Below are 8,386 nucleotides of genomic sequence, written 5' to 3' on the forward strand. Positions count from 1 at the left end.
GACCGATTGAGTCAAACCTGGTCGTGACAGAGGAAACCAGCGGGTTGTACTCAGCGTCGAGACCCACCATGATGTAGCCAATCAGATCATCATCGCCATTGGATGGCCAGTAGATGCCATTTGATCCGCAAAAAATTTCATACAGTTGAAGTACTCCATCGCGCTCAGATCATTCTTTCGCATCATAAAGAGTTGCATCTAGATTTGCATGATCTGGGCCTTGGATTGTGATGCGAACATGCATTCGAGGGCAGCCCACACCTCTGCTGCGGATATCAAGCCAATGACATGTGACAACACCGCCAGTTCTAGCGACACAAGAAGTGCGCCGAGTACTTGTTGATTCTTGAGAAGCCATACATTGTAATTTGGGTTGGGAATGACCTTCTCACCTATCTTACTGTCGATCATCTCAGCCACCTTGATGGTTGTTGGCGGTGCGACCTCTAATACATCTATGAAGCCAAGAAGTTGATAGCCTTGAAGGATAGGCATCTGCTGCTCCTTCCATAGCAGGTAATTTTCCCTCGTGAGTTTCATATTGACGAAGTTGGTGAGACAAAGAGATGACACTGCCGCACCAGCCGAAGAAGCACCAGAATTAATAGGATGTTTTGTAGAAGAGAACCTCTCTGATACCATAAAAGGAATTAATTAATTAGGGATTTGTAACTTGCACACCTTATAGGTTGCATCCTTCTCATATTTATATATAAGATAGTGTTACAATTTTATGGCTTACAATCAATGTTGATACATATCCTATAATTATGTGATATGATTTGGTTTCTTACCAACTATACATGGATTCTAATTATCTTAACAAGTTAAAGGCTTCTTTGACCTTTTCCCACCCCTTGCTCGACAGCTAAATGTCAGAGGGTGTGTGTGGAACTTTTAAACTTTGAGTTAGAACAGTGTGTATATAGATATATTGATAACAGGCTAAGCACCCCTTATGAGGGTTTATCAAGGGATAAATATGTACAGAAATGTATTATTTATGGTGCCCGTGGTGTTGAGGAAAGCCGTGAGCATGTTATGCAACCGTTGTGAGCATTCGAAGGAAGAGATACTTGTTGAGGAAAGCCGAAATCTTCATGCTGGCCGTGGTGTTGATGATCTTAATAGATGAAAGAGGATCGAGTCACAAGTGTATAAATATTTAAATGAAACACGCTTATTTCAGTGTCAACTTTTGATATTTTAACAGAGGGCATTGTAAATGTGTAAATTATCTTAAATGAAACAAACTTATTTGAGTGTCAACTTTTAATTTTTAAACAGAGACATTCTCTCTTAACATTTTACTTAAACATTTTGTTTAAACAGAGACAATGTTTTTCAACAGATAAACTTAGAAATCAAACAATGAAAATGATATTTAAACAATGTCGGGGCCGTATTCAATTCAAACAATAACATTAAACAGTTAAATCAAAATATTTAACAGATTACTTATGTGTTTAAATGATATTGAAACTAGTTAAACAGTAAACACGCTGCTTAAGTATTCTCTTGATGGAGCCTCTGTCAGTGAACACAATGTCAGTAAAAGCATTCAATTTAAACAATAACATATATTTTTAAACAGTAAAATGATAATAATTAAACGGTTTACATATGTGTTTAAACGATATAAAAAAGTCATAAATAGTGGACCAATATTTCAAACACTAAATCACATTTGTTAATATATAAAATCTTTACGTTTAAACAGAGATTTGTGGGACATCCTCCATCAGCCACTTGTGCGTCGCTTGCGCCCATGCATATCATCTTATGGCAGGTAGGTCATCGATATAGTCAACTATTCAGTTTCAAACCGAGTAGGACGTATTTGGGAAGAGGATTGTACCCATAAGGTACACCATCAGGAGCTTGACAAATTTTTCTTCTTCTTCCCTCTGATGATGGAGGCTCTGTGTCTCTTGTAGGTTTTGAAAAAAATCCATCTTGAACACAATGTTAGTGAAAGCATACAATTTAAACGATAATATATATTTTTAAACAGTTAAATGATAATATTTAAAGGTTTTACATATGTGTTTAAACGATATAAAATTTTTTTAAATAGTGGACCAATAGTTTAAACACTAAATCACATTTATTAAACATAGTAGTTTGACATTTAAACAAAGACTCATGATAAGGTGAGAACTTTCCTTCGAGAGATGACAATATGGAAAGCGAAGAAGAACTTCGAGCCAAGGATGCCCGCCAGAAAAGAAAAGCTGAAGTGTTAGAAAGAGGAAGAAAAATATAACCGGCTCAATAATGATTGTCTCTAGGGATTACCCCTTTTCGGTCACTTCAAGTGGGCCCATGTTATGAAATACCTTTTTTGCCCTTGAAAATGGTGGGAAAAATACCGTCCAATCACATCATGTCTGACCATTATGCATACAATTGTGTACTTTTTTTTGTTTGCCTTTCTGCTTGCTTTTTGTGAAACAAAGTTTAGAAGGTTGTTTACATCATCTTATTCTTCTTCTGCTTTTGCTTCTTGTTCTACTCATTTGGTTTGTTAGATTTGAGTTTTGCTTTTATATTATGGAGAGTTTTTGTGGTATTGCTAGATACAATGGGGAGGGAAGAGTGCTAATATTTACGGCGCTGACTTCTTGGGTGTCGGTGTTAGCTGAGATATGTGAGTGATGAGGTCTCGATGTTTCCCGTGTGAGGGTGAAGTTTATCACACCTGATGGATATAAAACGGTTTATCCAGTAGAAAACGATGTCGACTTCTAGTGGATGTGTCACGTGTAGTCCATCTTCAAATGAGCTGTAGTCGATCTTGTTGTCGAGATAGACGATGTGCCATTGTCAAATCCTACCAAAAATGAGTTTTTCTCATTGTAAGATTCTCCTCTGTTATGTTTATCTATTTGTATAAGTTCATTAGTGTTTAACTTTTCTAATATCTGTTTAAATATATTACATTTTTATTTAAACTTTATCTTCTTCGTTTAATTTATTTAGCATTATGTACATATTTGTATTAATGTTTAAATTTTGATTTTATCATTTAAACACATTTTGTCTCTGCTTAAAATATTGATATTTTTCGTTTAAACTGAAGTGTTGGCATGAATTCGGATTCTGCGAGCATGCCCGGTCAAACCCATGGCGATCCTGATGGTGTGGGATGCCTTCCTTCCTCGACAGATCATTCTGAAGTATTGTCATTGGATATTGGACAACGTTTTGAAGGCGTTGAATATTTCAGGGGAGCACTTAAAATTTTGCAATCAAACGGAATTTTGACTTCAAATTCATAAAGAACGAAAAACACCGGGTGATTGTGGAATGCGCTGTTGTTGGTTGTGAATGGCGCCTTCATGAATCAAAAGAATATAATAAAATGCTTTCAGAATAAAGACAATCAACTCATCACACACTTGCAGTGGTGGACTAGGATCGACCTCACATCCGAAAGTGCCCAAAAAATAGGTAAGTGCTCGAGCGATTCAGAAACTCAAAGACCGGCCCTTGTATAAAGCCATCGACATTCAGAAAGACATATTTCGAGAACATGCTCATGTCCCAGGTGGCAAGTTTATGGTATCCCGTGCAAACACGCTTGTGCTTCAATAATGTAGACAGACCAATGTTTATTGATTTATTAGCGGCTACTTCATCGTCGACAATCACAAACTGGTGTATAAGAAAGTTATATTCCCCATACCCGACGATGACAAGCCTACAGACGGAAATCATGAACTGCGTCTATGACCGCCTATGACGAGAAGACAACCTGTTCGTCCTACATGAAAAAGGATCGAGTCGCAAGTCTTTCAGGTCCCCGAGTTACATTGCAGTCGGTGCCACAGCTCCGATCACAATCACAGATCTTGCAATGAAACTGTCGCTGACTAGCCATTGTAAATATGCTAATGTTTTAATAGAGAAACTCTTATTCTTAACAGTTAACACATATATTTAAATAGAGACATTGTCAATTTAAACAGATAATACTTATTTTAACAAGTAATTACATTATTTTAAACGGAAACACTGATATTTAAACAATGAAATTGGAATTTAAACAATAAAACTGTAAGTTAAACAATGAAACTGAAAGTTAAAAAAAGAGTCAAGTATATAAGTATAGAGACTAGTAAATTTACATTGACAAATTTTGTCATGTTCTTCGAAAATAATGAATTGAATTTAAACTGGTTTACATTTGAAAACAAACAAAAACAAGGAATATTATCAACCCGCTTTCGAAGACCTCCCTTTGTCAGTGATGCCGGCTACCCTCTCCTCCTTAAGTATGCGGGAAACATACTTTAATCTCAGATAAGGGGTGTCCGTCTACGATAGTTGTAGCTTCTCATCGGCGAGTAATTGCTCAATAAACCACATGCCATAGATGGCGCAGTAGACACTTTCTTGTTTTTGTCGTGGGGTTTCAATATCGTGAACTAGTGGGTACTTTGTGGTCACCGATTCGCCGAACTCCATATCGATATAAATATCGAATAACCTCCGCTGTGGAGGTATACAAGTTGAGATTAGAATACTGATTATTTACCAAACACTATTAATCAAGCACAATTTATTAAAGAACTTACCATTTCTAACATGTCTTTATCGTACTCCTCGCTTTGGCATGAAGAATAATGCCTGTATTCTTGTTTGTTATTGTTAAGAACCACAACATGGAAGTGGCTATTCATGATTATCGGGAGGATGACAATTTCAACAGCATGCAAGTTGCGCGCGGCATCTCCGATCATAGCCATAGTGGTTTCGTGTGCGTTGTCCTGTTTTAACATAAACAGCGCCAGTGGTCGTGTGATGGAGGCGCGCTTCTTATAAGGATATGACACTATGCTCAGCGACTTTTGTATTATACATACGAAAGCATCTATCACATCATTTGAGACCATCTCCTTCCCCTCAAGCAGAGTGAATAGTCTGGACCGTGTGGCGCTGAGAGAGTCATTCTTCCACACAATAGTATTGCGGTTAAACATTAACAGAGATACTTAAATTAGATTGTACCTATTTAACTGATATAACAAATGCTTAAATAATATTGCAAATAATTAATGGGTATATATATATAAACTAAAGGTTAACATATAAGTTTAAATAATAACATAAAAACTTCAAACTTACTTGTCCATAGGGCAGTTGAGGAAGATCGTTATCAACTCCTGTTCGTATTTGTTGAGGCGCGAATGTCCAACGTATTTTTTCTTCTTTTGAATAAAGACTTTCCAAACTTTGTCTAATTTTTGATTGGCAAGCACCATATCTCTCGTTGCCATTGCGGTGACGTTCCCTTGCCCCTCTTCAACAGTTGTTTTGGGGTCATCATGCGACACTGTTGTTGACGGTTGTTGGTGTTCAGCACCAGTAGCATCTTCCTTCGATGCGGGCACTACGATAGTATCTACCGGAGACATATCCTTACTTGTTTCTTCTTGTTGTTGTGGGATTCTGTCTGTCTTCGATGCGGCACTGTCAGCCGTTGGTTCCACCGTGACTATGATTTTGTTAACAACAGAGTCAACAATCTTGTCAACCGTGGCCACGACAACAGCATCAATGGGAGACACAACCTTAGCTGGTTCTTATTCTTCAGGGATTGTGTCCATCTTTGATGCCACACTGTCGGCCGCCGATTCCATCGGGTCGGAGATTTTGTTAACAACAGAGTCAACGATCTTATCAACCGCGGTAATGGCTACATCATTTATGATCTCCTCCACCGTGATGGCCATGTCATCAACGGTAACAGCATCAGCTGCTGATGGTGCTGCTATTGTTTCATTGTCAGCCGGTGGCGGATACAGAGGCATTATTGTTTTCGTTTTTTTTGCAAGTCTCTTCAAACATGGCCGTCTTGGAATGGCCATCCCGATGAAGTCGTCTTCTTCAAATTCCGATGCCTCGTTCGTCCCAGGTGCTTCATTTGTTAGGAGGGACAGCGTAGTCGATTGTGACCGTCCTTCAAATACCTCAACCCGAGTGACAAGCCGAGGGAACTCAGTCATCAATATCTGGCACGCCTGTATAAAAGTTACAGTGACATTATCACCTAGTGCCATCGGGGGACTGCCAAGATCTGGGGGACTGTCATTGTCATGGTCGGGGGGCAAGGGGGTGTCGCAATCTGGCAGGGTAGGGAAGGGCATCTTCGGCGACGAGGAATGTGTGCGCGTGTTGGGCTGGAAGTAGGAGAACGGCGTCGAGCGCGCACGGAAGAGATTGCCTTCTCATCTTGCTTTCGAGCAAGTGGTTCCGGAGAATAGCATCAACCCGTCGGTTGGCCCGAACAAATATATCTTCACCAGCATTCGCCGGAACAAGCTCAGGAAACTAATATATGTAAACCGAACAATCTTAGCGAAATCATTCAGTTTAAACAATAAAAACTATATTTAAATATTTAAGTGATATATTTAAAAATTATAGCATAAATGTAAATAGGGAACAAATTGTTTAAACTTTTAATAATACGTTTTAAATAGTAAACATAGTTAAATGCTAATTAATATGTTTGACTATTAACGACTGCTGTTAAACACATTGTTCATGATTTATTACCTCTTTTCCTTCGAGAGATGACAAACTGGTTTCTATCGTCGCTTGCTTCCGATAAGTATTTTCATCGTAGCACAACATCCTTGGGATCTTGCCGAAACAGACTTTCTTTCCGGTTCCGGTCAACTCATAAAACCAGATGTTAAGCGCGACCGAGCAACCCTTAATATACCCTGTGTTGGTCTTCTTCCCCGCGCATCTAGCTTGCACTCGAGCGACTGCTTATAGAATGTCTTCTATAAGCCACTTGCGCCCATGTGTATCGCCCCATGCCAGGTAGATCATCGACATAATCAACTATCCCATTCGGAACCGAGCATGAGGTATTGGGGAAGAGGATTGTACCCATGAGGTACACCATCAGGAGTTTGGTAAAATTTTCTTCTTCTCCCCTCTGTCCAACAAGTTGCTCAAGAGTGCTCTTGATGGAGTCTCTGTGTCTCTCGTAGGTTTTTGATTAATACCTCTTCGAAAGCTGACCGTGTTTTTTTTTTTCTGAAACACGACTGCGTCTCCATCGCAACGCAGACCAAGAACAAGGGCCACATCTTCAGGCCTGAAACTCAGCAGGTTTTCTCTGATCCTGAATTTATTGGTGCGGCCATCGTACCTTTGCAATAGAGAATCAAGAAGGGCCCTCTCTTGGAATATAGCTTCCAACTCAGTAAATACTGCAAACGGTGTCCTTCGGATGATCTCCCAGTGTCAAGGGGTCATGTGAACTTTCAATTCAGCCAAGGTCTCCACTACCGGTGTCAAGTAGCATCGCCCATTAACTAGGTTGACCGCCATAATCACAAGCCTGTGACAATAACAACACATTCAGCCAATAGTATTCACAAATGTTTAAGCGGAAATATAAGGTTTTAAACGGTAACCTCTCAATTCTTAAACAGAGATATCACTTGTTAAACAGAGACCTAGTTTCTTAAACAGAGACAACAAAATTTAAACTGTAACCTCTTATTTCTTAAACGTAAACCTCATTTGTAAAACTGCAACCATATCAAATGAAAGGGGAAATGTACATTATAAACATTACACAAATCATAACAATCGAAAAACTATTTTGATAGTGTACATAGACGAAAATGTAAAACAAAACAAAACCCTAGCCGAGAAATCTCCCTGTAGACTAACAAAACCCCAGCCGAGAAATCCCCTTGCAGACTTCAATATCTTCCAATAAAAACAGAATCACATAACAAAACCGAAAAATCTTTCTTTGTAACAGAATAGTTAACATAAAACCATAATCGATACCATAGATTGCAAATTGATGAAATGCAGAATACTTGCGCAGGACTTCTCTTTCGAGACACCGGTGGAAAGGGAAAAGCTGAAATTACAGAGGATGTGCCGGTAGAGACAACTTCGGAAAGGGAAAAGCTGAAGATGCGAGTTGAGAAAAAACAAGTATATGGCTCTAGTAAATTCGACTCTTGGGGTTACCTTAAGAAAAACCCCCCACTTGATCTCAAACCGCCGAAATGGCTGCAGCCACGACTTCTCATAAAAGGGCATTTTCATCCATAAAATTTAAAAATCACTCAGTTAACCACCGTTACATACTTTGGGGGTTTGAAAAATATAGAGTTTAAAAGGAAGGGGGTTTTAGGGATTGCAAAATTAAAGGGGTGTTTTTGACAATATTACAAATTTAGGAGGTTTTTTTGGCAATTTCCAAAAAAAAAAAATTCATATGGAGTAAATCCATTGTTAATTAATTATAATAACTCGTATATAAGTATTACAAATGGTATCATGTGAGAAATCTGAATTTTAAGAAATAAATATGAAGGGAGAAATTTAGGGGACTATATGG

At 38.6% G+C, this 8,386-nt stretch overlaps 1 pseudogene; it reads right to left on the reverse strand.

Moving 5' to 3' along the window:
• LOC120274365 lies at positions 1–103 on the reverse strand (annotated as a pseudogene).
• Between the last annotated feature and the right edge of the window lie 8,283 nt (positions 104–8,386).

Source organism: Dioscorea cayenensis, chromosome 12 (assembly GCF_009730915.1).
Source record: "Dioscorea cayenensis subsp. rotundata cultivar TDr96_F1 chromosome 12, TDr96_F1_v2_PseudoChromosome.rev07_lg8_w22 25.fasta, whole genome shotgun sequence".
Classification (NCBI taxonomy): Eukaryota; Viridiplantae; Streptophyta; class Magnoliopsida; order Dioscoreales; family Dioscoreaceae; genus Dioscorea; species Dioscorea cayenensis.